Source organism: Salmo salar, chromosome ssa17 (assembly GCF_905237065.1).
Source record: "Salmo salar chromosome ssa17, Ssal_v3.1, whole genome shotgun sequence".
Classification (NCBI taxonomy): Eukaryota; Metazoa; Chordata; class Actinopteri; order Salmoniformes; family Salmonidae; genus Salmo; species Salmo salar.
Window position 1 is genome coordinate 13,118,010 of NC_059458.1, and position 26,985 is coordinate 13,144,994.

A 26,985-nucleotide genomic window follows, 5' to 3' on the forward strand; every position below is an offset into this window, starting at 1 on the left:
GAGTATCGCATCCCCTTTTATCGCAAAGTGTGATTACCCAGTAAAGTTATTTTTAAATCTGGCATTACAGGTGCTTTCAAGAGATATTCATCTATAAATCTTAGAATGACAATATTACATTGTAAAAATGTTTTCGAATAGTAATTTAGTAAATTGTAGCGCTGTTTCATCGGATGCATTTGAGGGAAAATAGTTAGTCAACGTTACGCACCGATGTAAAATGCTGTTTTTATATATAAATATGAACTTTATCGAACAAAAGAATGCATGTATTGTGTAACATGATGTCCTAGGTGTGTCATCTGATGAAGATTGTCAAAGGTTAGTGCTGCATTTAGCAGTTTTTTGGTTATTTGTGATGCATGTGGTTGGTCGGAAATTGGCTATGTGGCTACTTTTACGATATACTCCTCTAACATAATCTAATGTTTTTCTTTTGCTGTAAAGCCTTTTTGAAATCGGACAACGTGGTTCGATTCAGGAGAGGTGTATCTATAAAACGATATAATTTGAAAAAAAAATTGAAAAAAAAATTATTACATTTTGTTATGCTAATGGCAATAGGATTTTTTGCTGGATGTCACAGGGGTTAAACTTTCATGAAATCACAAGTGCAATACATCAAAATAAAGCGTAACTTGTTGTTAATCCAGCCAAGGTGTCAGATTTCAAAAAGGCTTTACGGCGAAAGCAAACCATGCGATTATCTGAGGACTGCGTCCAGCACACAAATGCATAACAAATCAATTTCAACCAGGGAGTTGCAACACGAAAGTCAGAAATAGCGATATAATATATGCCTAACCTTTGAAGATCTTCTTCTGTTGGCACTCCAAAATGTCCCAGTTACATTACAAATGGTACTTTTGTTCGATAAATTCCTTCTTTATATCCATAAAAACTCTTCAGTCAATAATCCACTAGGCTTCCCTCCTTCAAAATGCATACAAAATGAATCCCAAACGTTACCAATAAACTCATCCAAACAAGTTAATCAACATTTATAATCAATCCTTAGGTACCCTAATACATAAATAAACGATACAATTTAAGATGGAAAATCGTTATTGTCTTTACTGGAGATAAACAAAAAGAACGCGCTCTCCAGGCCATGCGCTTGGAAACACTACAGCCAAAATGGGAGACACTTAGAAAAACTACAGCTTCTCCCTCATTTTTCCAAAAACCTGCCTGAAACTCTTTCTAAAGACTGTTGACATCTAGTGGAAGCCCTAGGAACTGCCCTATTATAAAAGTGCCAGGCATTGAAATCAGTGGTATGCTGAATTATTTTTGTTGTTGTTGATAGTTTGTCCTTGGGGTTTCGCCTGCCATTTCAGTTCTGTTATACTCACAGACATTATTTTAACAGTTTTAAAAACTTTAGAGTGTTTTGTATCCAAATCTATTATATGCATATCCTAGCTTCTGGGCCTGAGTAGCAGGCAGTTTACTTTGGGCACGCTTTTCATCCGGACGTCAAAATACCGCCCCCTATCCCAAAGAAGTTAAAGAGAATATTGAAGTTAGAAGCAACAGGATTTGAAGCAATAGCCTACAACTATTTTAGCACCGTTTCGCGCTGCTCTGAGACAAGCATGGGGACTGGTCTTGATAAATCAATCAAGATTTTTATTTTCACTTAATCTCTGTTTGTGTATTGGTTAGACTAGAATTAAAAAATGTAGGGTGCAGAAATGTTATGCTCTTAGTGTAACCTATATTTAACTAGGCAAGTCAGTTAAGAACAAATTCTTATTTACAAGGACAGCCTACTCCTTCCTCCCCATTGGGGAATTGAACCCCGGTCTCCCGTGATCCCTGCCCGCACGACATGGGAATTCTTTAGCTAAATAGCCCAGTACTGTACTGCCGACCATCACGTTGTACAGCGCCATATTTTCCGTTCCATCCTAACGGAAACCCAGAGGGTTTATAACTTTTCTTGGAATAGAAACACCATAATATTAATCAAAATAATTAAGCAAGTACCAATCAAAAGTTTGGACACACCTACTCATTAAGATCTCCAGCCCTGGTAAGTAGGTTAGTAGTTAGTAGGCCTATAGGGTGGCATTTGGAACACATCTACAGAATCCCCTCAAACTGAAGTAGCACACTCAGATAGTTTTCAGACCAGTCTATCAAGACTAAAGGATGGCTCCATCGCAGACTGACTTAGGAGGTTTAAATGGATAAAACTGGTAACAGAACATTTGAAGATATTCAAACTGCTTCTTTTTCAATCTACTGTATGTGTGTATGCAGTCACTCCTCTGCAAGCTCTGTCTAGCATAACATACACTAGATGCAGTTTGTGACAATTATATAACTACTAGAATGGGCATTGCCCCTCAGATTCCTTCTAGTTATAATTTTTCTATGGTGACCATACACTTGAGGCCGGTCTGTCAGCTTGTCGATGTCATTATCTAATGGCTTTATTGAGTTATGCTAATCAGTCTGAATTCTCTGCAATCTGCAAAACACTGATTGGCTCTAATTATATCCTGCGTCTCATTAAACCCCTCTCGCTCTCAACACCAGCGATATCGCACTTAACTCAAGGCTTTTATATTTTATATCTGCTGCCTATAGGACCAGACCTGCACGGTGTACTTATCTATTCTCCACATACAGTACCAGTCAAAAGTTTGGACAGTCTTGAAGTAGTTCCCACATATGCTGAGCACTTGTTGGCCTTCATTCTGCAGTCCAACTCATCCCAAACCATCTCAATTGGGTTGAGGTCAGGTAATTGTTTTATTTATTTAACTAGACAAGTCAATTATGAACAAATTGTTATTTACAACCCAGACAACACTGGGCCAATTGTGCACTGCCCTATGGGACTACCAATCACAACTGGTTGTGATACAGACTGGAATTGAACCAGGGTCTGTAACGACACCACTAGCACTTTGATGCAGTGCCTTAGACCACTGCGCCACTCGGGAGTCAGCTGATGCAGCACTCCATCACTCTCCTTCTGGGTCAAATAGCCTTTACACTGTCTGGAGGTGTGTTTTGGGTCATTGTCCTGTAAAATAAAAAATGATTGTCCCACTAAGCGCAAACCAGATGGGATGGCGTTTCGCTGCAGAATGCTGTGGAAGCCATGCTGGTTAAGTATGCCTTGAATTTTAAATATATCACTGACAGTGTCACCAGCAAAGCACCCCCACACATCACACCTCCTCCTCCATGCTTCACGGTGGGAACCACAAATGCGGAGATCATGTGTTCACCTACTCTGTGTTTCACAAAGACACGGCGGTTGGAACCAAAAATCGTGAATTTGGACTCATCAGACAGATTTCCTCTGGCCTAATGTCCATTGCTTGTGTGTCTTGGCCCAAGCAAGTCTTTTCTTGTTATTGGTGGTCTTTAGTAGTGCTTCTCAAATGTATTGTTTTATGCATTCTCCACAATCTTGTCCTCACAAAAATGTACTCAAGAGAACGCGGTCGGAGAATGCACTCGGAGCAAGGGAGTGTGGAGCACGGTAGTATGCATATTGAGAAACACCCAGTATGTAGTATTTCTCTCAAATGTTGTGAACAAATTTGTTAACATCCCTGTTAGTGAGCATTTCTCCAAGATAATCCATCCACCTAACAGGTGTGGCATATTAAGAAGCTGATTGAAGAGCTTGAGCACAGGTGCATCTTGTGCTGGGGACAATAAAATGCCGCTCTAAAATGTGCAGTTTTGTCACCCAAGGCCACAGATGTCTCAAGTTTTGATGGAGTTTGCAATTGCCATGCTAACTGCAGGAATGTCCACCAGAACTGTTGCCAAAGAATTTAATGTTCATTCCTCTACCATAAGCTGCATCCAACATCGTGGGCGCTGTGCAAGCCGGTTGGGGCGTGGGAGCCCAATGAACCGGCAGGAGCGTGAGAGCTTGGCGAGCCGGCTGAGGCATGGAAGCCAGACAATCTGACTGAGGCTAGACGCCTGTCGATCCTGCTGCAGCAAGGGAGCCCGATGGTCCGGTGGAGAGTGACGTGGGATGGGAAGCCGCCGAGCCAACCGAGGCAAGGAAACCTCTCAAGCCAGCCAGGGCGTGAAAGCCCGACAGGCTGGCTCAGGCAGCCCCGGAATCCACCCCGACGTCACCAACAAAACAAACAAAACAAACTCCTGGACCGGCTGGGCGAACAAGACCTGATGATCTGGCTGAGGCCCGAAGTGGGATGGGCGCCATCCGAGCCAATCGGGGCAAGGAAACCTCTCGAGCCAGTTAGGGCGTGGAAGCCCGACAAGCTGGCTAGGCACCCCAGGTTCGATCGGTGGCGACCCAGAGCCGATGCCACCATACCAACCGGAATGCCAGTACTCCCCGATGCTTCGTGTGATGGCTGCTGCATTCTGTCATGTGTTGACGCACAGGATGCAGGGCAGCCTGGCACCCTCAAGCGCCAGGGGGGGAAGAGCGGGAGCAGACGTGACAGGGTGAGCGGTTTGCTAATGTCAACGTTGTGAACAGACTGCCCCATGGTGGCGGTGGGGTTATGGTATGGGATGGCATAAGCTACAGACAATGAGCACAATTGCATTTTATTTATGGCAATTTCAATGCACAAAGATACTGTGATGGGATGCTGAGGCCCATTGTCGTGCCATTCATCTGCCGCTATCACCTCATGTTTCAGCATGATAATGCACAGCCCCATGTTGCAAGGATCTGTACACAATTCCTAGAAGCTGAAAATGTCCCAGTTCTTCCATGGCCTGCATACTCACCAAACACGTCACCCATTGAGCATGTTTGGGATGCTCTGGATCGACGTGTATGACAGAGTGTTCCAGTTCTGGCTAATATCCAGCAACTACGCACAGCCAATGAAGAGGAGTGGGACAACATTCCACAGGCCACAATCAACTGCCTGATCAACTCTATGCGAAGGAGATGTGTGCATGAGGCAAGTGATGGTCACACCAGATATTGGCTGGTTTTCTGTTCCACGCCCTACCTTTTATCTGTGACCAACAATGTATATTTGTATTCCCTGTCATGTAAAATCCATAGATTGGGGCCTAATGAAATGCTTATATGAAATGCAACTAGGTAAAATATTTGAAATTGTTGCATGTTGTGTTTATATTTGTGTTAAGTATATGTAAGCTCGGAGCATCTGGAAAAGTGCTATAAAAATCCAATTATTTACTATTATGTAGCCTACTGGTGCTCAGGAAAAGTGTGGAGATGGACGATTTTATGAAAAACAAAAATCTGAAATATGAGCAACAGTCTGGTCCACTAATGGCATCAATTATGTGAACATTTTCTTCTTGGCAGGGGGCTTCTTCGAAAGGTACAAACTGTTACTCTAAAGAGAGTAGGATGGCAGAGTGATAAAAGTAGAGAACATGGCTTTGGCGTACACAGTCAGAGATGGCTCGAAAGAGCACTTGACACAAAGAAATAGAATGTTGTGTGCAGATTGTGATAATTGTTTGGAGACCACATGCAGGCACAGTTATCCAGCACAGCGGTCTGAACGCATCTTATAAGTACTTTTCAAGGGGCCGCTATTTATGTGACACACAACCGACTTTCTGATCTTCCGGTCCAGGTTTATTTCCCAGGGTAGAGGAGGGGATGGAGGAAGAGAGGGGGAAAGGAGGTTGTTGTTAAGGGGTGGAGCGAAGAGATGGGGAGGCAGTGGAGAGGAGAGGTGGATGGATGGAAAAAAGGAATGCTAGCTTGTTGAATAGGGAGACCCAGTATCTTAGGTTGCTGTTGAGGGATGGAGGGATTGAGGAGTGGGGTGAAGGGGAGGAGAGGTTGAAGGGAAGAAGGAAAGCATATTTGTTTTTAGGGAGACCTAATATCCTAGCAGTTTGGAGGGTCAGCACATTTTACAAGATAGATGAGGGCCAGAGGGCAACTTGGGTAATTCACAGTTAAATGCAACGCCGACAGTTGCTCTCGTTTCCTAAGCAACTGGCATTTTCATATATTTTGTGAAATCCAGACGAGCCCTAACAAGGAAGTGAATGTGTGTGCTAGGGTTTCCATTAAGAAAATGTGGTACTGGACATTTGACCGGCAGCATTTTAATTTACCGAACATTTGAGGAATTTACCGGATCCATATGCATTGGGTGCGTAACCTGATTAGGGCGTCCACCCACGGTGCACAGAAAGACAGAAATCACATTTAGATTATGGTAATTCATTCTACTAGAACATGCAACTCGAGGATGCAACGGCGTGCGTCCTACTTATCGAATTCTAATGCGCTCTTTGAAGATATTAGAATGATTGTTCACATTTACTTTTCCTCAACCAACAAGACGTGTAACAACCATCAAAATCACTAGTCTATGTCAATCTACTATCTCCCATAGTGGAACAGTTTATCTATTCTATTGGTCAGCTTGTCGTTGTGCACGAAAAATAGTCTATTCCAAACAGACTCAGTTGTGGGACGATAGTGGGACGATAGATCCCAAATTCATACAACAAGTAGGCCTAGGCTACATAATTCAAATAATAATAAAGTAATGAGGCTGATGCAATATAAGCGCAGCAATGCTCACATGGCAGTAGGCTGCGAGCAAATGTTCACTGCTGTCAAAAGCGCACTGCACATGTGAGCGTTTCATGCGACAGATGAAAATATCCATTTGAAATGTAGAAATAGTGGGGATATAAAATGCAACAGCTAGCATGGGTTGGTAGATGACTAGGATTGTGCCTTTGGCTACTGGACAATGAAAGAAAGTTGATTTGAAAACCAATAGAACATGAGAGAAATAGGAAACTGGTTTCAATGGCATATGGGAGTCTTTATAAAATGTTTGCATCGACGTTTCTAAGGTTGGATTTTGGATAGGCTACTTTGAAGCAAAATAAGACATGCCTTAGTAAAATGTTGTCACGATCGTCAAAAGGAGTAGACCAAGGCGCAGAGTACTTCGAGTTCCACATGTTTAATAAATAAGAAACTCACCAAAAACAATACAGAAGAAAATGAAACGTGACATTCTGGACTGCTCACAGGCAGCTACACAAAAACAAGATCCCACAACTAAAGGTGGAAAAAAAGGGCTGCCTAAGTATGATTCCTAATCAGAGACAACGATAGACAGCTGCCTCTGATTAGGAACCATACTCAACACAAATAAATATAAACCATAGAATGCCCACCCCACACCCTGACCTAGCAACCTAGAGAAATAAACCGTCTCTCTCAGGTCAGGGCGTGACAAATGTTCAGGTTTCAAACAATTAAGTATATGTTTTCAAAATGCATACTTGCTCCAGCTCATTGAAAAGTGTACTGTAAAACCAAATAATCTGTGGCAACAGATTGCTTAATTTTTTGGGAGTTATGAAACTTAAAAGTATTTATTTAATACAGTACTTAACAATTACTGTTATTATACAATTTGATTACAGGTAACTTAAAGTATTTCGAAATGATTAACTTTATTACTATGATCTACAGTAACTTCAAATATACAGTACCAGTCAAAAGTTTGGACACACCTACTCATTCAAGGGTTTTTCTTTATTTTTACTATTTTCTACATTGTAGAATAATAGTGAAGACATCAAAACAATGAAATAACACACATGGAATCATGTAGTAACCAAAAAAGTGTTCCCCTAATATTTGGGAGGGGTTGAATGGAGCTGAAGGGTGGGACTAATAACAAAAACAAATGTAAAATAAACTGCGTCTGTAAAATGTATATGGGTTCAGAATTTTTGTGAAATAAGTTAAAAATGTATGGCAAATAGAAATCAAACTGAATGGACATCAGAAATAGAAGAAGGACTACAAACAAACAAATATAACTATTGTAAAATAGATTGTGTCCTTAAAATGTATATACAGTTGAAGTCGGAAGTTTACATACACCTTAGCCAAATACATTTAAACTCAGTTTTTCACAATTCCTTCACATTTAATCCTAGTAAAAATACAGCTTATGTCAGTTAGGATCACCACTTTATTTTAAGAATGTGAAATGTCAGAATAATAGTAGAGAGAATGATTTAATTCAGCTTTTATTTCTTTCATCACATTCCCAGTGGGTCAGAAGTTTACATACACTCCATTAGTATTTGGTAACATTGCCTTTAAATTGTTTAACTTGGGTCAAACGTTTCAGGTAGCCTTCCACAAGCTTCCCACAATAAGTTGGGTGAATTCCTCCTGACAGAGCTGGTGTAACTGAGTCAGGTTTGTAGGCCTCCTTGCTCACACACACTTTTTCAGTTCTGCCCACAAATGTTCTATGGGATTGAGGTCAGGGCTTTGTCATGGCCACTCCAATACCTTGACTTTGTTGTCCTTAAGCCACTTTGCCACAACTTTGGAAGTGTGCTTGGGGTCATTGTCCATTTGGAAGACCCATTTGCGAACAAGCTTTAACTTCCTGATGTCTTGAGATGTTGCTTCAATATATCCACATCGTTTTTCTCTATCATGATGCCATCTATTTTGTGAAGTGCACCAGTCCCTCCTGCAGCAAAGTACCCCCACAACATGATGCTGCCACCCCCGTGCTTCACGGTTGGGATGGTGTTCTTCGGCTTGCAAGCCTCCCCCTTTTTCCTCCAAACATAACTATGATCAGTATGGCCAAACAGTTCTTTTTTTGTTTCATCAGACCAGAGGACATTCTCCAAAAAGTACGATCTTTGTCCCCATGTGAAGTTGCAAACCGTAGTCAGGCTTTTTTTATGGCGGTTTTGGAGCAGTGGCTTCTTCCTTGCTGAGCGGCCTTTCAGATTATGTTGATATAGGAGTCGTTTTACTGTGGATATAGATACTTCTGGACCTGTTTCCTCCAGCATCTTCACAAGGTCCTTTGAGGTTGTTCTTTGATTGATTTGCACTTTTCGCACCAAAGTACGTTCATCTCTAGGAGACAGAACGTGTCTCCTTCCTGAGTGGTATGATGGCTGCGTGGTCCCATGGTGTTTATACTTGCATACTATTGTTTGTACCCATGAACGTGGTACCTTCAGGAGTTTGAAATTGCTCCCAAGGATGAACCAGACTTGTGGAGGTCTACAATTTTTTTTCTGAGGTCTTGGCTGATTTCTTTTGATTTTCCCATGATGTCAAGCAAAGAGGCAATGAGTTTGAAGGTAGGCCTTGAAATACATCCACAGGTACACCTCCAATTGACTCAAATGATGTCAATTAGCCTATCAGAAGCTTCTAGCCATGACATCATTTTCTGGAATTTTCCAAGCTGTTTAAAGGCACAGTCAACTTAGTGTATGTCAACTTCTGGAATTGTGATACAGTGAATTATAAGTGAAATAATTGTTGGAAAAATTACTTGTGTCATGCACAAAGCAGATGTCCTAACCAACTTGCCAAATCTATAGTTTGTTAACAAGAAATTTGTGGAGTGGTTGAAAAACTAGTTTTAATGACACCAACATAAGTGTATGTAAACTTCTGACTTCAACTGTAGTATGTATAAACTGGAACTAGAAGCCTAACTGTTATTGTTTATTAGTTTACTCCAATCAGGGGAGGGGTAGAAGGGTTTGTGGGAAATAATAAAGAAAAATATATTTAAAAAGTTATGTACAGTTGAAGTCTACATACACTTAGGTTGGAGTCACTAAAACTTGTTTTTCAACCACTCCACAAATTATATATAACAAACTATAGTTTTGGCAAGTCGGTTAGGACATCTACTTTGTGCATGACACAAGTAATTTTTTCAACAATTGTTTACAGACAGATTATTTCTGGACTTGAAGAAACTTTCAAAGTTCTTGACATTTTCTGGATTGACTGACCTTCATGTCTTAAAGTAATGATGGACCGTCATTTCTCTTTGCTTACTTGAGCTGTTCTAGCCATCATATGAACTTTTACCAAATAGGACTATCTTCTGTATACCACCCCTACCCTGTCACAACACAACTGATTGGCTCAAACGCATAAAGAAGGAAAGAAATTCCACAAATTAACTTTTAACAAAGCACACCTGTTAATTGAAATGAATTCCAGGTGACTACCTCATGAAGCTGGTTGAGAGAATGCCAAGTGTGTGCAAAGACGTCATCAAGGCAAAGGGAGGCTACTTTTAAGAATCTCAAATATAAAATATATTTTCATTTGTTTAACACTTTTTTAGTTTTTACATGATTCCATATGTGTCATTTCATAGTTTTGATGTCTTCACTATTATTCTACAATGTAAATTTAAAATGGTAAAAATAAAGAAAAACCCTTTAATGAGTAAGTGTGTCCAAACTTTTGACTGGTACTGTACTGTATTTCGATTTAACTCATTATGTTATAGTAAACGTAACACACCCCTTTCAAGTAGTTTTACTGCAAGCTTCATGTTGCATGAGCTTTATATTTTTGTGTTATGCTTACTTCCTAGCCATTAACCTGTAACAGTTATTATACATTGTGTCAACTAATATGCAAATTAAAAACTATAACTTACTTAAATCAAAAGGTAGTGGCAACTGATTGCATAGGTATTTTTTTTGTAGTACCAACTCAAACAAAATAATTGCAATGTTAATAGAAAATAACAAAAAAACATGTACAAATGAATACTTTTACACCAGGAATAATATGGATTTATTGTTGCAGTAACAATAACACATGTCCTGAAGAAAAGACTCCTGATCAGAGTACATTTAAAGAGAATACAGTAAAAGGTTCACATGTTTCAGAACATAGTGCAATGTTCACAATTAAAGAGCACAGATTGGGGTCAATGTGCCAATGTCTCAGTGGAGGTCAGGTTTGGGTCAGTCATTTTCAATTCAGTCGATTTGGTAAGTAAACTGAAATTCTAATATTTTCCTCATTGCCTCCTTTGAGGAATATATTAGAATTTCAGTTTAATCCTGAATTGACTGAATTGAAAATGACTGACCTGACCCTGACCTCCACTGAGACATTGCCACATTGACCCCAATCTGTGCTCTTTAATTGTGAACGTTGCACTGTGTTCTCTAACATGTGACCTCAACCCTGGTGGACGTGCTACTGTAATGATGATTAAGGGGTCAGAGCAAGTGTCTTTTGGGGTTCCTTTCCTAAACAAGAAAAACATTTCAACAATGTCAACAATTAATAATTTTGAGGTCAGTTTGAGATGATAAAACAGCTTATTATTTAAAGTAAATGAGAATAGTTGTATGCCTTGTGTGGGCACCACGTAGTTGTCACGTCCTGACCATAGTAAGATGTTATTTTCTATGGTAGAGTAGGAGAGGGCGTGACAGGGGGTGTTTGTCTATGTTTTGTATTTCTATGTTCAGTTTCTAGTTTTGTATTTCTGTTGGTTTTGTTTGGTATGATCTCCAATTAAAGGCAGCTGGTTGTCGTTGTCTCTATTTGGAGGTCATATTTAATCTGATGTTTGTCCCACCTGTTATTGTGGGTGATTTATTTGTGAGTAGTGTATATTCTCTCTGCATCACAGTTTTGTTGTTTTGTTATTTCAAGTATTTGATGTATTGCAACGTTTCACGGTAATAATAAATATGTGGAACTACAAACACGCTGGGCCTTGGTCCGATCCTTTAAACAGACGTGACAGAATCACCCACCAAAAACGGACCAAGCAGCGTGCCCAGGAGGAGCAGGGATCCTGGGCTCGGGAGAAGAGGGAATGGAGGACGTCCTGGACCTGGGAGGAGGTAATGGCAGGGGACAAGACCCTGCCATGGAAGCAGGTGTAAACGGCGCAAGAGGAACGGCAATGCTAGCCCAAGGAGCTAGCCCAACGACGGAAGCCTGAGAGGCACCCCCAAAAATTTTTTGGGGGGGCACACGGGGAGTTTGGCAGAGTCAGGGTGGAGACCTGAGCCAACTCCCCGTGCTTACCGTGGGGAGCGAGTGACGGGGCAAGCACCGTGTTATGCGGTGATGCGCACTGTGTCGTCAGGGCGCACTCACAGGCCGGTGTGATCTATGCCCGCGCCTTGCCGTTGTCAAGCTGGGTTGAACATCCAGCAAAGACGGGTTGTGCCAGCCATAAGCTCCAGACCTCCAGTGCACCTCCACGGCCCAGTATACCCTGTGCCTGCTCTCCGCACTCGCCCTGAGGTGCGTGTCAGCAGCCCGGTGCCACCTGTACCGGTCCCACGCATCAGGCCTCCAGTGCGCCTCCACAGCCCAGTACGTCCTGTGCCTGCTCCCCACACTCGACCTGAGGTGCGTGTTACCAGTCTGGCGCCACCTATGCCAGTCACACGCATCAGACCTCCAGTGCGCATCCCCAATCTGGAGCCTCCAGCGACGCTTCCCAATCCGGAGCCTCCAGCGACGCTCCCCAGTCCGGAGTCTCCAGCGACGCGCCGCAGCCCGGCGCCTCCAGCGACGCTCCACAGCCCGGCGCCTCCAGTGACGCTCCGCAGCCCAGAACCTCCAGCGATGATCTACAGTCCGGTGGGACAGAAGCAGAGGGATCAGCAGGTGGAGCGGGGGTTACGCCCCGAACCCAAGCCGCCTCCTCCACGGGGGGATGCGCTGGATAAGAAGGTTCTGGGTACTGCACCTGAGCCGCCATAGACATTAGTCACCCACCCTACCCTCCCTTTGTGTTTAGTTTTTTTGGGGGGGGAGTTGTTGTTTGGGGGGGTTTTGTTGTTGTTTTGTGTAGGTGCGGTCGGAGTCCGCACCTTTGGGGGGGGGGGGGGGTACTGTCACGTCCTGACCATAGTAAGTTGTTATTTTCTATGGTAGAGTAGGTCAGGGCGTGACGGGGGTGTTTGTCTATGTTTTGTATTTCTATGTTCAGTTTCTAGTTTTGTATTTCTCTTGGTTTTGTTTGGTATGATCTCCAATTAGAGGCAGCTGGTTGTTGTTGTCTCTAATTGGAGGTCATATTTAAGCTGATGTTTGTCCCACCTGTTTTTGTGGGTGATTTATTTGTGAGTATTGTGTATTCTCTCTGCGTCACGGTTTTGTTGTTTTGTTATTTCAAGTATTTGGTGTATTGCAACGTTTCACGATAATAATAAATATGTGGAACTACAAACACGCTGCGCCTTGGTCCGATCCTTTAAACAGCCGTGACAGTAGTTCCTAAACAGATACATAAATGTTCATTTTATGACACACCGTAGGCTTACTAATCTAACCTGGTACCAGAGATAGATTCTAATATTTAGACTTAGATCACTGTCATGAGCTTGGTTTAATTAAGAAGCTGGTACAATGGAACCAATGCAATAGACCCAAAAGAGCAAACTCTCAGGTGCCTTTTAAATACTTATTAAGCCTAGTCCTGGACTAAAAAGCTCAATGGAGAATCTCCATAGAAAATTATTTTAGTCCAGGACTAGGCTTAAAACCTGTTGGGGATAGGGGGCAGTATTTGCACGGCCGGATAAAAAACGTACCCGATTTAACCTCTCTAGGGTAGGGGGCAGTATTTGCACGGCCGGATAAAAAACGTACCCGATTTAATCTGGTTATTACTACTGCCCAGAAACTAGAATATGCATATAATTGTTTGATTTGGATAGAAAACACCCTAAAGTTTCTAAAACTGTTTGAATGGTGTCTGTGAGTATAACAGAACTCATATGGCAGGCAAAAACCTGAGAAGATTCCTTACAGGAAGTGCCCTCTCTGACCATTTCTTGGCCTTCTACACTCTCTTTATTGAAAACTGAGGATCTCTGCTGTAACGTGACACTTCCTACGGCTCCCATAGGCTCTCAGAAGGCGGCAAAACGTTGAATGATGACTTTGCAGGCCATGGCTGAAAAACAGTAGCACATTTGGATAGTGGTCGATCAGAGAACAATGAGACTGGGGGCGCGTGCATGAGCCGACACCATGTTTTTATTTTTTCATCTTTGAACGAAAACAGGGTTTCCCGGTCGGAATATTATCGCTTTTTTACAAGAAGAATCGCATAAAAATTGATTTTAAACAGCGGTTGACATGCTTCGAAGTACGGTAATGGAATATTTAGAATTTTTTTGTCACGAAACGCGTCGGACGCGTCACCCTTCGTCACCCTTCGGATAGTGTCTTGAACGCACGAACAAAACAGAGGATATTTGAACATAACTATGGATTATTTTGAACCAAACCAACATTTGTTATTGAAGTAGAAGTCCTGGGAGTGCATTCTGACGAAGAACAGCAAAGGTAATCCAATTTTTCTTATAGTAAATCTGAGTTTGGTGAGGGCCAAACTTGGTGGGTGTCAAAATAGCTAGCCCGTGATGGCGAGCTATCTACTCAGAATATTGCAAAATGTGCTTTTGCCGAAAAGCTATTTTAAAATCGGACATAGCGATTGCATAAAGGAGTTCTGTAGCTATAATTCTTAAAATAATTGTTATGTTTTTTGTGAACGTTTATCGTGAGTAATTTAGTAAATTCACCGGCAGTGTTCGGTGGGAATGCTAGTCACATGCTAGTCACATGCTAATGTGAAAGCTGGTTTTTGATATAAATATGAACTTGATTGAACAAAACATGCATGTATTGTATAACATAATGTCCTAGGGTTGTCATCTGATGAAGATCATCACAGGTTAGTGCTGCATTTAGCTGTGGTTTGGGTTTATGTGACATTATATGCTAGCTTGAAAAATGGGTGTCAGATTATTTCTGGCTGGGTACTCTGCTGACATAATCTAATGTTTTGTTTTCGTTGTAAAGCCTTTTTGAAATCGGACAGTGTGGTTAGATTAACGAGAGTCTTGTCTTTAAAATGCTGTAAAATAGTCATATGTTTGAAAAATTGAATTGTATTTGAATATCGCGCCACGGGATTACACTGGCTGTTGAGTAGGTTCCCAGACAGGTTAATCTGTGTCAGGGAAATCTCACCTCAAGATTTAATATTAAGTGGTATTTGCATTAGACCAAGATCTGATTCCAGTGCAATGTGTAGTGCCCTAATGATCAGAGTCCTCTGTCTTACCTATTGATCATGACACCTTAATGTCAACCAAAGCATCAGCAGTCCTTCCAGTCTTTGATGCCCTCTGTCTATACAAGGTCATCAACCGAGGGGTGTGAAGGTCAATCTCAGCATAGAAGATGTTTGGCAGGTTCGGGTTTGTGATTCGCTGGAACTCTGCATACAGACAACAAAAGGACAGTATTTAGAAGTTATCACATGTTTGGAACACAGTATCACAATTTAATTCAGCATAACTAATAATATATATTAAAGCAGGTCAAATTTGTGTAAAAACAGCATTGCAATTTTACATGCGACTCCGTGTGCAGAGCAGGCCAGAGATCAAGGAACTCCTTTACAGGTGGAGTGTCGGTGACTATACCCTGGCGCCGCAGGGCAAATGTGGCCTGCATCTTTCTATCGATCAGGGGTAAGTTCCTTTCCATCTTCTGAACTTCTTGGACCATTTCCTGGCTCAGCGTTGCAAGACTCCAGAGTCTTTCTGCCAAAAGACTCTGGGGGGGAGAAGTTTGGCAGAAAGTTAACTTCAGCCCACTTAGGTCCCTTTCTGTTTAAGGGAGGTGGTTCATTCTCTGGATTGCTTCGGTTTCTTTTTCCTGCCTTTTTAGACCTCCTGACATCCTGCTCTCCTCAACTTGGTTCTGTAGTTACCCATCTTGAATTTGATGCTGATCCATTCCACCCAGTGTCAGATCCTTGCGTATTTCAGACAGGGGTGTTTTGCAACAAGAGCTTCAGCTGCCTTTCCTAACTCTCTGTCATTTACACAGCAGTAGCAACTTTCTCTAAGATGTCATGTTTTTGGTCTCTAGACAACTGAAGATATTTTCCATTCCTTTCAAAGGCAGCATTTCCTTCTCTAAGCTTCAACTCTACCTCTAACGCAAAAGTAGGCACGGGGAAAACGGCTGGTGGCCACCTACTGAGGCGCTCTGGGGAAGACACATCTGAAGGTATTTCTGTGTCAGCTGTAGAACGTGTATCTCTTCCTTCCAATAATAGGTGCAGTGTTGCCTTTTGTGGCAACTCCTCAACGTCCATCAAGCAGGTAAGTTGTCCATCAAAGTCAGGGTCATCATACTGCAAGCGGAAGTCGTCGTCAAACTCAAACTTGGCCTTCAAAATGTTTAATCAGGTCATCAACAGATGCTGGACGGGAGCTGAGGTTTATCTTCCTTGTATGGTCAGAATCAACAACGTGAAGTATTATGGCTTGAGGAGCTGCAGCTGCCATTGCTGAGGAAGAATACAACATTGAGAGGTTGTGCTTGGAATATCAAAACAATACAAATGGTAAGACTATCAGAACTCAGGATAAGACCCAGATGCAGACAGTTCGAATCACAGAAGTTTATTTATAAAACAGAGGGCAGGCAAACGACAGATCTTGATATCTCCCAATATCAATTGAGACAGCTCAACTGGTACAATACCTTCCAAAAGATGGGGTGGAAATACAGCAGTGACGCAACGGTTTCACTTTGCACAAAATTTTGTACATCAAAGTCATGGCTGTTCAAACTTTAAGATGTATAGCTACCATTATCTATCGAAGCAAAGTAATTAACTTACCGCGTGATGTCCAGTCCAGCAGAGACAACTCTGACTCAAGTCACCTTCACATGTCACGCACGCCCCAGAGCTTGGCTTGCATTTAGATTCCAGCTTTTATTCATTACTTTAAACTGATTGCGTATCATCAACGCTACCTAATGTTACTTCCCCACCACCGGCATCTTCGCATCGTGGCTATGGCCATATTACAGCCATGAGAAAAATGTCATAACATATGGCCTTTCATGTATTATTGCTTAATTATCATGCTATTGGGGGGAGATGACAGAATATTGAATCTATTGGCTACATCCCAAATGTCACACTATTCCCTACATAGTGCACTACTTTTGATGAGAGCCCTATGGGCCCTGTTCACAAATAGTGCACTATAGAGAATAGTGTGCAATTTAGGGTACATCTCCATGGCCTTCATCAATGCCCCAAAAAGGCTATACGAAGTATTCTGTGGATCCTCAGTAATGTGAAGGCAATAAAAAGATGATTACCTTCCTGGGCTTAGACAGGTTAAGGAAGCATAGCAGCCACAGTGTGGAGGGCAACCTACCATCTGAATACAGAAAAAAGGGTTGAGAAGGGTTCTTCGGCTGTCCTCATAAGAGAACCATTTTTGGTTCCAGGCAGAACTATTTTGGGTTCCATGTAGAACCCTCCGGGGAAAGGGTTCTACCTGGAACCAAAAAGGGTTCTTCAAAGGATTCTCCTGTGGGGACATCCGAAGAACCCTTTTAGGTTCTAGATAGCCCCTTTTTTTCTAAGAGTATCAACAGCCAGTAAGGACACGCATGCACGCATCCACGCATATATGCATGCACCAGGGTTTCCGTTAGCCGGTAATAGCCGGCTTTTTGCCAGTAAAAAAAAATTATAAATAAAAACAACAGCAAAATAATGCTTTTTAGCCTATTCATCGATGGAAATACCAGTCGATGTAATTACATTTGACCGGTCTATAGGGTAATTTGCGTAATTTAGTGGAATTAAATTGTCTCGTGTTCATCTTAGTAAGCCGTTATGTTTCTTGTTTAACACACTCGCAAAGAATTCAGATACAGAGCGTAGTTTGAGTGGAAAATCTGTCAGACATCATGAAAGCTGCTGCTACCAGGCTGGTACAACTCCTCAAACAGCTTTTCCGTTGCTGCTGGAATGAAACATGATTTTGTAAGCCCAATCATTGCGCAACAATTCTAAATGAAATATCATTCTATTGCATAGGCAAATATAGGCAGGCTTTAGCGCCTCACACACCACACTGTAAACCCGAACAGTACAATTCAATTAGGTTCTCCCCCCCAAAAATGTAACCTTTACTTAGCTAGGCAAGTCAGTTATAAATAAATTCTTATTTACATTGATGGCCTACCCCAGCCAAACCCAGAAGACACTAGGCCAATTGTGCACCGCACAATCACAGCTGGATGTGATGCAGCCTGGACTCAAACCAGGGACTGCAGTGATACCTCTTGCACTGAGATGCAGTGCCTTAGACCGCTGCGCCACTCTGGACCATAATACACTACCGGTCAAAAGTTTTAGAACACCTACTCATTCAAGGGTTTTTCTTTATTTTTATTGTTTTCTACATTGTAGAATAATAGTGAAGACATCAAACTTACTCATGTAGTAACCAAAAAAGTGTTAAACAAATTACATTTGAGATTCTTCAAATAGCCACCCTTTGCCAAGATGACAGCTTTGCACACTCTTGGCATTCTCTCAACCAGCTTCACCTGGAATGCCTTTCAAACAGTCTTGAAGGAGTTCCCACATATGCTGAGGACTTGTTGGCTGTTTTTCCTTCACTCCGCAGTCCAACTCATCCCAAACCACCTCAATTTGGTTGAGGTATGGGGGATTGTGGAGGCCAAGTCATCTGATGCAGCACTCTCCTTCTTGGTCAAATAGCCCTTACACAGCATGAAGGTGTGTTTGGTAATTGTTCTGTTGAAAACAGATGATAGTCCCACTAAGCCCAAACCAGATGGAATGTTGACAGAATGCTGTGGTAGCAATGCTGGATAAGTGTGACTTGAATTCTAAATAAATCATAGACAGTGTCACCAGAAAAGCACCCCCACACCATAACACCTCACCCTCCACGCTTTACAGTGGGAAAAACACATGCAGAGATCATCCGTTCACCCACACCACGTCTCACAAAGACACGACGGATGTAATAAAAAATCTGCAATTTGGACTCCAGACCAAAGGACAAATTTACACCAGTCTATTGTCTATCGCTCGTGTTTCTTGGCCCAAGAAAGTCTCTTCTTATTACTGGTGTCCTTTAGTAGTGGTTTCTTTGCAGCAATTTGACCATGAAGGCTTGATTCACGCAGTCTCATCTGAACAGTTGATGTTGAGATTTGTCTGTTACTTGAACTTTGTGAAGCATTTATTTGGGCTGCAATTTCTGAGGCCGCTAACTCTAATGAACTTATCCTCTGCAGCAGAGGGAACTTTGGGACTTCCACTCCTGTGGCGGTCCTCATGAGAGTCAGTTTCATCACAGCGCTTGATGGTTTTTGCAACTGCACTTGAAGAAACTTTCAAAGTTCTTGAAATGTTCCATATTGACTGACCTTCATGTCTTAAAGTAATGATGGACTGTTGTTTCTATTTGCTTATTTGAGCTGTTCTTGCCATAATATGGACTTGGTCTTTTACCAAATAGGGCTATCTTCTGTATAACACAAGGTACAGAATGGCAGGCAGGTTCAGGGTCAAGAGCAGGCAGAATGGTCAAAACCGGGAAAACTTGAAAACAGAACTAGAGAAAAACAGGAGTACTGGAAAAATGCTGGTAGGCTTGACGAAACAAGACGAACTGGCAACAGAAAACAGAGAACACAGGTATAAATGCCATGGGGATAATAGGGAAGATGGGCGACACCTGGAGGAGGGTGGAGACAATCACAAAGACAGATGAAACAGATCAGGGTGTGACAGTAGTAACATAACTGTTTGAGGTTCCCATAACATGCACTGTTGATTTCATGAGACTGATATTTTTATTCAGATGAAATGTATCAGAGAATTTATGTAAACAGGACTTCTGATGGTAGATTGACAGGCACACATATCTGTCAAGTATGACCTTGATTACATCTGACATCATATACTGTACGTCAACATTCAAAGGCACATGTGGAATTTCAAAATCTTTCCAACGTGGCAGACGGTCCCCACGACAGTGGATACATTCTTATTGGTAAAAATGTATTAATTAGGCAATAATACGAGAGGCCATCTGTTATGACATTTTTATCATGGCTGTGATGTGGTCATAGCCATGAGGTGAAGCCGAGTGGCACAGCGGTCTAAGGCACTGCATCCCAGTGTTGTGGTGTCACTACAGTCTGGGGTTTGATCTCAGGCTGTGTCATTACCGGCCATGACTGGGAGTCTCATAGGGTGGCGCACAATTGGCCCAGTGTTGTCCGTGTTAGGGAAGGGTTTGTCCAAGGGGGTCTTACTCGGTCATCAGTTGAATGGTGTTTCCTCCAACACATTGGTGCAGCTGGCTTCCAGGTTAAGCGAGTGGGTTTTAAGAAGCGTGGTTAGGCGGTCATGTTTTGGAGGACACATGACTCGACCTTCTTCTCTCCTGAGACCGTTGGGGAGATGCAGCGATGAGACAAGATTGTAATCATTTTTTAACAAAACAAAAGGTCGTTAGATCTTTTCGTATTGACTGCAATGTAAAGCAACAGTACCCAGGCGCTGGTTGATAGTTCCAGAACCTTGGTTTCTAGGGACTCTGTGCATGGTTCTGAAAACAGCACACGTATGGTCCATGCATAGCAAAATTGACAGTATGAATGCTTCTTCTTCTTCTTCTTCTTCTTCCTCTTTCTGTTCAGAGAAACTAATGTCAATGAAGTCAATGATCTGAATCGCAATCTGAATCGCATGCTTTTTGAAAATGAGATTTTTGCTGTTGAAAGTTTGTATTTAAAATCCTTCTTGCTGGGGAGACGTGTATCAACTGTAAGGGATTTATTATCTGGACATTAAATATGTATGTAACACATACAGTATATAATGAATACCTTACAGAGGGAATCAGAGTTTGTGGTGGCTAATTTCCGCATTACCAAATGAGGATTTACAAACACACCAGTCCGAGTTAAAACTACATCTTTAATACTTAAGATACTTTTGCAAAAGTTCTTGACCCCCAATAATGGACTCTCTCGAATTAATCATTTAATGAGGTGATTGCAGAATGGCTACAGGGATCTTTTATAGCAACGATACAGCCCCTTCAACATACATTGACAAACCACAGATACTTAGTAACAGTTCACAAAGGTTAAGTTTTGTATGACAGATATCAATAAAACACATCAGACAGTAACGGCTATGTCAACAGGATTAATTGTATAGCCCAGTATCTGGTCCCCTTAGAACTGTCCCTCCCTGGTACGGTATTGAACAAAAACACTATTTCATCCAATGACATATATCAGTGGTCAACACCAGATACTCCCATCTCAAGCAAACCCCCTCTTGACCCTACTCCTGGACAGGCTCACTGGGGAGTGAGCCTCTAGGCCATATATTATCACAGGATAAGTGTGAGATCTAAGAGAGGACATACAAGGGTCCATTTACTGCCATAATCCTCCCCACAATAAAGAAAAGGAGGGAGTGACTTGCTCACAGACATTGTGGAGACAAGTCATTGGTTCCCCAGTAATCACGCCATCCCTTCACATGGTTTAAGAAATAGGTAAAGACACATTCCCATGATGACAAGTCTGACCTCTCCCCTCTCTGGGCCCCAAGTGTCTGAGCCCCAGCTAAGGGAGACGTGCAACTGAAAAGACACCAGAGTCCAATGGACACTTTCTAATGACAAGTACCTCAAATAAGCATATAATACTAATAAAACATCTTAACATGTTAGGGCTAGGGGGCAGTATTGACACGGCTGGATAAAAAACGTACCCGATTTAATCTGGTTACTACTCCTGCCCAGTAACTAGAATATGCATATAATTATTGGCTTTGGATAGAAAATACCCTAAAGTTTCTAAAACTGTTTGAATGGTGTCTGTGAGTATAACAGAACTCATATGACAGGCAAAAACCTGAGAAGATTTCATGCAGGAAGTGTCCTGTCTGACAAGGTGTCGTTCTTCTTGTCTCTGTTTATTGAAGAGTGAGGATCTTAGCTGTACCGTGACACTTCCCACGGCTGCCATAGGCTCTCAGAAGGCGGCAAAATGCTGAATCGTGGCTTTGCAGGCTCTGGCTGAAACAAAGTAGCGCGTTTGGGTAGTGGCTGGTTACAGTACTGTGAGACTCAGGCTCGTGCCCGCGTCGACCGAAAGCTTTGTTTTCTTTCCTCTGTTTAGCTAAATGGACATTCCCGGTCAGAATATTATCGCTTTTTTACGAGAAAAATGGCATAAAAATGGATTTTAAACAGCGGTTGACATGCTTCGACGTACGGTAATGGAATATTTAGATTTTTTTTGTCACGAATTGCGCCATGCGCGCGACCCTGATTTACCATTTCGGATAGTTTCTGGAACGCACGAACAAAACGCCGCTATTCGGATATAACGATGGATTATTTTGGACCAAACCAACATTTGTTATTGAAGTAGCAGTCCTGGGAGTGCATTCTGACGAAGACAACAAAAGGTAATCAAACTTTTGTAATAGTAAATCTGATATTGGTGAGTGCTAAACTTGCCGGGTGTCTAAATAGCTAGCCCGTGATGGGTGGGCTATGTACTTAGAATATTGCAAAATGTGCTTTCACCAAAAAGCTATTTTAAAATCGGACATATCGAGTGCATAGAGGAGTTCTGTATCTATAATTCTTAAAATAATTGTTATGCTTTTTGTGAACGTTTATCGTGAGTAATTTAGTAAATTGTTAGTGAATTCGCCAGAAGTTTGCGGGGGGTATGCTAGTTCTGAACGTCACATGCTAATGTAAAAAGCTGGTTTTTGATATAAATATGAACTTGATTGAACAAAACATGCATGTATTGTATAACATAATGTCCTAGGGTTGTCATCTGATGAAGATCATCAAAGGTTAGTGCTGCATTTAGCTGTCTTCTGGGTTTTTGTGACATTATATGCTAGCTTGAAAAATGGGTGTCTGATTATTTCTGGCTTGGTACTCTGCTGAAATAATCTAATGTTTTGCTTTCGTTGTAAAGCCTTTTTGAAATCGGACAGTGTGGTTAGATTAACGAGAGTCTTGTCTTTAAATAGCTGTAAAATAGTCATATGTTTGAGAAATTGAAGTAATAGCATTTCAAAGGTTTTGAAAATCGCGCCACAGGATTCAACTGGCTGTTACGTAGGTGGGACGAATTCGTCCCGCCTGCCCTAGAGAGGTTAATTATCTATGTTACCCAACTAATTCTGATTCGTCCACGACAAGTTACAAGATTTATCTAGAGTAGGTATGTCTAGGTACACATTACCAAAAGTAAGTGGACACCTGCTCATCTCATTCTCATTCCAAAATCATGGGCATTAATATGGAGTTGGTCCCCCCTATGCTGCTATAACAGCCTCCACTCTTCTGGGAAGACATTACACTAGATGTCGGAACATTGCTGCGGGGACTTGCTTCCCTTCAGCCACAAGAGCATTAGTGAGGTCGGGCACTGATGTTGGGTGATTAGGCCTGGCTCGCAGTCGGCATTGCAATTCATCCCAATGGTGTTCGTTGGGGTTGAGGTCAGGGCTCTGTGCAGGCCAGTCCACAAACCATTTCTGTATGGGCCTTGCTCTGTGCATGGGGGCATTGTCATGCTGAAACAGGAAAGGGCCTTCCCCAAACTGTTGCCACAAAGTTGGAAGCACAGAATCGTCTAGAATGTTATTGTATCCTGTAGCATTAAGATTTCCCTTCAATGGACCTAAGGGGCTGAGCCCGAACCATGAAAAACAGACCTAGACCATTATTCCTCCTCCACCAATCTTTAGTGTTCTCCTGGCATCCGCTAAACCCAAGCCAGATGGTGAAGCTTGAGTCATCACTCTAGAGAACGCATTTCCACTGCTCAAGAGTCCAATGGTGGCGAACTTTACACCACTCCAGCCGACGCTTGGCTTGCACATAGTGATCTTAGTCTTGTGTGTGGCTGCTCGGCCATGGAAACTCATTTCATGAAGCTCACGACGAACAGTTCTTGTGCTGATGTTGCTTCCATAGGAAGTTGGGAACTTGGTAGTGAGTGTTGCAACCGAGGACAGACAATTTTTTACGCACTATGCGCTTCAGCACTCAGCGGTCCTGTTCTGTGAGCTTCTGTGGCCGACCACTTCCCCTGCTGAGCCGTTGTTGCTCCTAGACGTATCCACTTCACAATAACAGCACTTACAGTTGACCGGGGCAGCTCTAGCAGGGCAGAAGTTTGAAGAGCGGACTTGTTAGACAGGTGGCATCCTGTGACGGTGCCTCATTGAAAGTAACTAAGCTCTTCAGTAAGGCCATTCTACTGCCAATGTTTGTCTATACAGATTGCATGGCTGTGTGCTCGATTTTATATACCTGTCAGCAACGGGTGTGGCTGAAATAGCCAAATCCACTCATTTGAAGGGGTGTCCACCTACTTTTGTGTATATATATGTCTAGTTAAACAATACAGGTGCTCTCATCGAATACACAACATGATCCACCGAAAACATATCGATATCTACAGTATCTTCCCTTACTATCAGGCCATGTCTGCAGTCTCCTGTTCTGCTACTTGAACCCATTGAGCTGGCTACAGAAAAATTATTTACTGCTCGTGCTGAATATTAACTATGAATATTAACTGAAGATTAACTCTCTCTCTTTCTCTCTCTCTCTATAGCTCTCTCTCTCAACGATCCATGGCTCAGCATTTTGCTGAAAGATTTACTCCAGGTCTGTGTCCCAAATGGCACCCTATTCCCTATATAGTACACTACTTCCAGAACTCTATGGGCCCTGGACAAAAATGGTGCAATACCTTGAAAATAGGGTGCCATTTGCGATGCATCCCAGGATTAATGTAAAGATGGCTGTCTAGGGGGAGATATCAGTATATCATCCACCCACCAGGCGCAGTTGTAGATGACACTACGCCCAACACACACACTCACACACACTCACACACACTCACACACACACTCACTCACACACACCTGCTATTTACTGCCCTACAACTGAGTGAACTAAAGCTGTCAGCTAGTGCCGTCTAATCCTCACGGACAGTCACTGACTAGACTCAGCCATCGATGGACATAGGTCAGAAAGTGACCTCAAAATCAAATTGTATTTGTCACATGCTTTGTAAACAACAGGTGTATACTAACAGTGAAATGCTTACTTACGGCCCCTCCAAACAATGCAGAGAGAAAAAAATGAGAAATAATAGAAAAATAATAACACGAGGAATAAATACACAATGAGTATACACGGTGAAAATCTGTCAATGTGTCCTTGAGCAAGGCACTTAACCTCAATTGCTCCAGGGTTGTCATTGATAATGGTTGTCTCAGGGAGAGTGGGATATGCAAAACAACACTTTTCCAATTAAAACATGTATTCATGGGAAATAGGACAAATATAAGCACCCACCAGATTATGAATTATATCTACATATAGGTAGGGATAAAGTGACTAGGCAACAGGACAGATAATAAACTGTAGCAGCAGTGTATCTGATGAGCCGGAAGAGTTAGTGCAAAAAGGGCTAACTATTTAGCAGTCTTATGACTTGGGGGTAGAAGCTGTTCAGGGTCCTGTTGGCTCCGGACTTTATGCATCGGTAGCGCTTGACGTGCGGTATCAGAGAGAACAGTCTATGACCTCGGTGGCTGGAGTCTTTGACAATTTTGTGGCCTTCCTCTGACACCGCCTGGTATAGAGGTCCTGGACGATTTATCAATAAGCACATGATTTATGTATGTCATATACATCGTCAAAGATGACCATTGACATATGAGACGGCAACTTGTTTCAGATCGCACAAGGCATCATCAAGTCCATTACAGGACAGCTTCCCGGACAATGCCAGATTATGCTGTAAACCTATTCCTGTAAATAAAAGCACTTTCAAGGAGAATCTCCATTGAACATCAGGTTTAATTTGGGCCCGGGAGACCAACCGTAAATTTCCCTATCAAAATGCCATCCCTTAGAATCATGGTGAAATATATGAGGTACTCTAACTGCATGCCTTTGTCAGCATGTGAGACTGTGCATGTGTGTGTGTGCGCGCACACCCGCGTGCATGCGTATGCGTGTGTGTTTACACATTTCCTACAGCTCATTTCCCGTTCTGTATCCATGTTCCATAGGAAACATCTGCCTAAAATAAATCATGGATTGGTGTACAGGCAATTAAATGGATTTATTACACTTTAGCCTTTCAAAATCTAGATGTTTCAAAGGAACGTATCAGCATCTTGCATGTGTGGAACCCCTTTATGTTAATTAACGGTCAATTACCGTGAGACTCACAGTTATTTGCTTGACAATCACCGGCTGATGAAATTCTGTGACCGCCACAGCCCTATCCATGACTCATATAAATAATTAACATATCTGTCCAAATATAACCTATTCATTAGATAGCTTCACGTCGGTGACAGAGAGAGTATGTATCTTTCTATCATTAGTTTATCTCCAGCTGTGAGTGCATGGTCCCTAGTTAACACAGTGGCACACGAAGGGTAGGTGAAATACCTCCTCTGCATTATTATGCACTAAATAGACCGTGCCTGCGTACTAAAAGACACCCTATTCCCTTCACAGTGCAGTACTTTTGACTAGAGCCTATGGGTAGTGCATCATATAGGCAACGTAGGGTACCATTTGGGAAGCGGCCTCTGTTTACCAAACAGCTCTAGAACTTTGTTGCTGTCGTTGTACTCTGTGTAGGTCATATTTTAAAGATGTTATTAATCTTCTTTTTAATTATGGATATAATGTCATTGTATAAATCCGGATTAGATGCACAGATTGATGATTTTTTTTAATCCGCTGACAGGATGTGTGAGCATGTGTAATTAAGAGGAAGTGTAAAAAAAAGAAAAAAAGATATGAAATAAACAAGACACACATATAAATGTGTGTGTGTGTGTGTGTGAGATTGTAGTGTTACTGGAGAGAAGAGAGCAGAGCGGTACATTCACAAGCAGCAGCTGCCATGTACTCTTTTTTTAATGAGGATTTGACAGGCTACAGTAGGTTATGTAGTCTGTATAAGGTTGGTCCACACCAGGCATGCAGGCCGTCACCTCTTGCTACAGTCTCAGACAGACAGACAGACAGACAGACAGACAGACAGACAGACAGACAGACAGACAGACAGACAGACAGACAGACAGACAGACAGACAGACAGACAGACAGACAAGACAATTTATGCATCCCAAATGGAACCCTATTTCCTGAGTGCACAAGTTTTGACCGAAGCTCTATGGGTAGTACACTGTAAAGGGAATAGGGTGCCATTTGGGATGCAAAAATGTGTTATATTTAT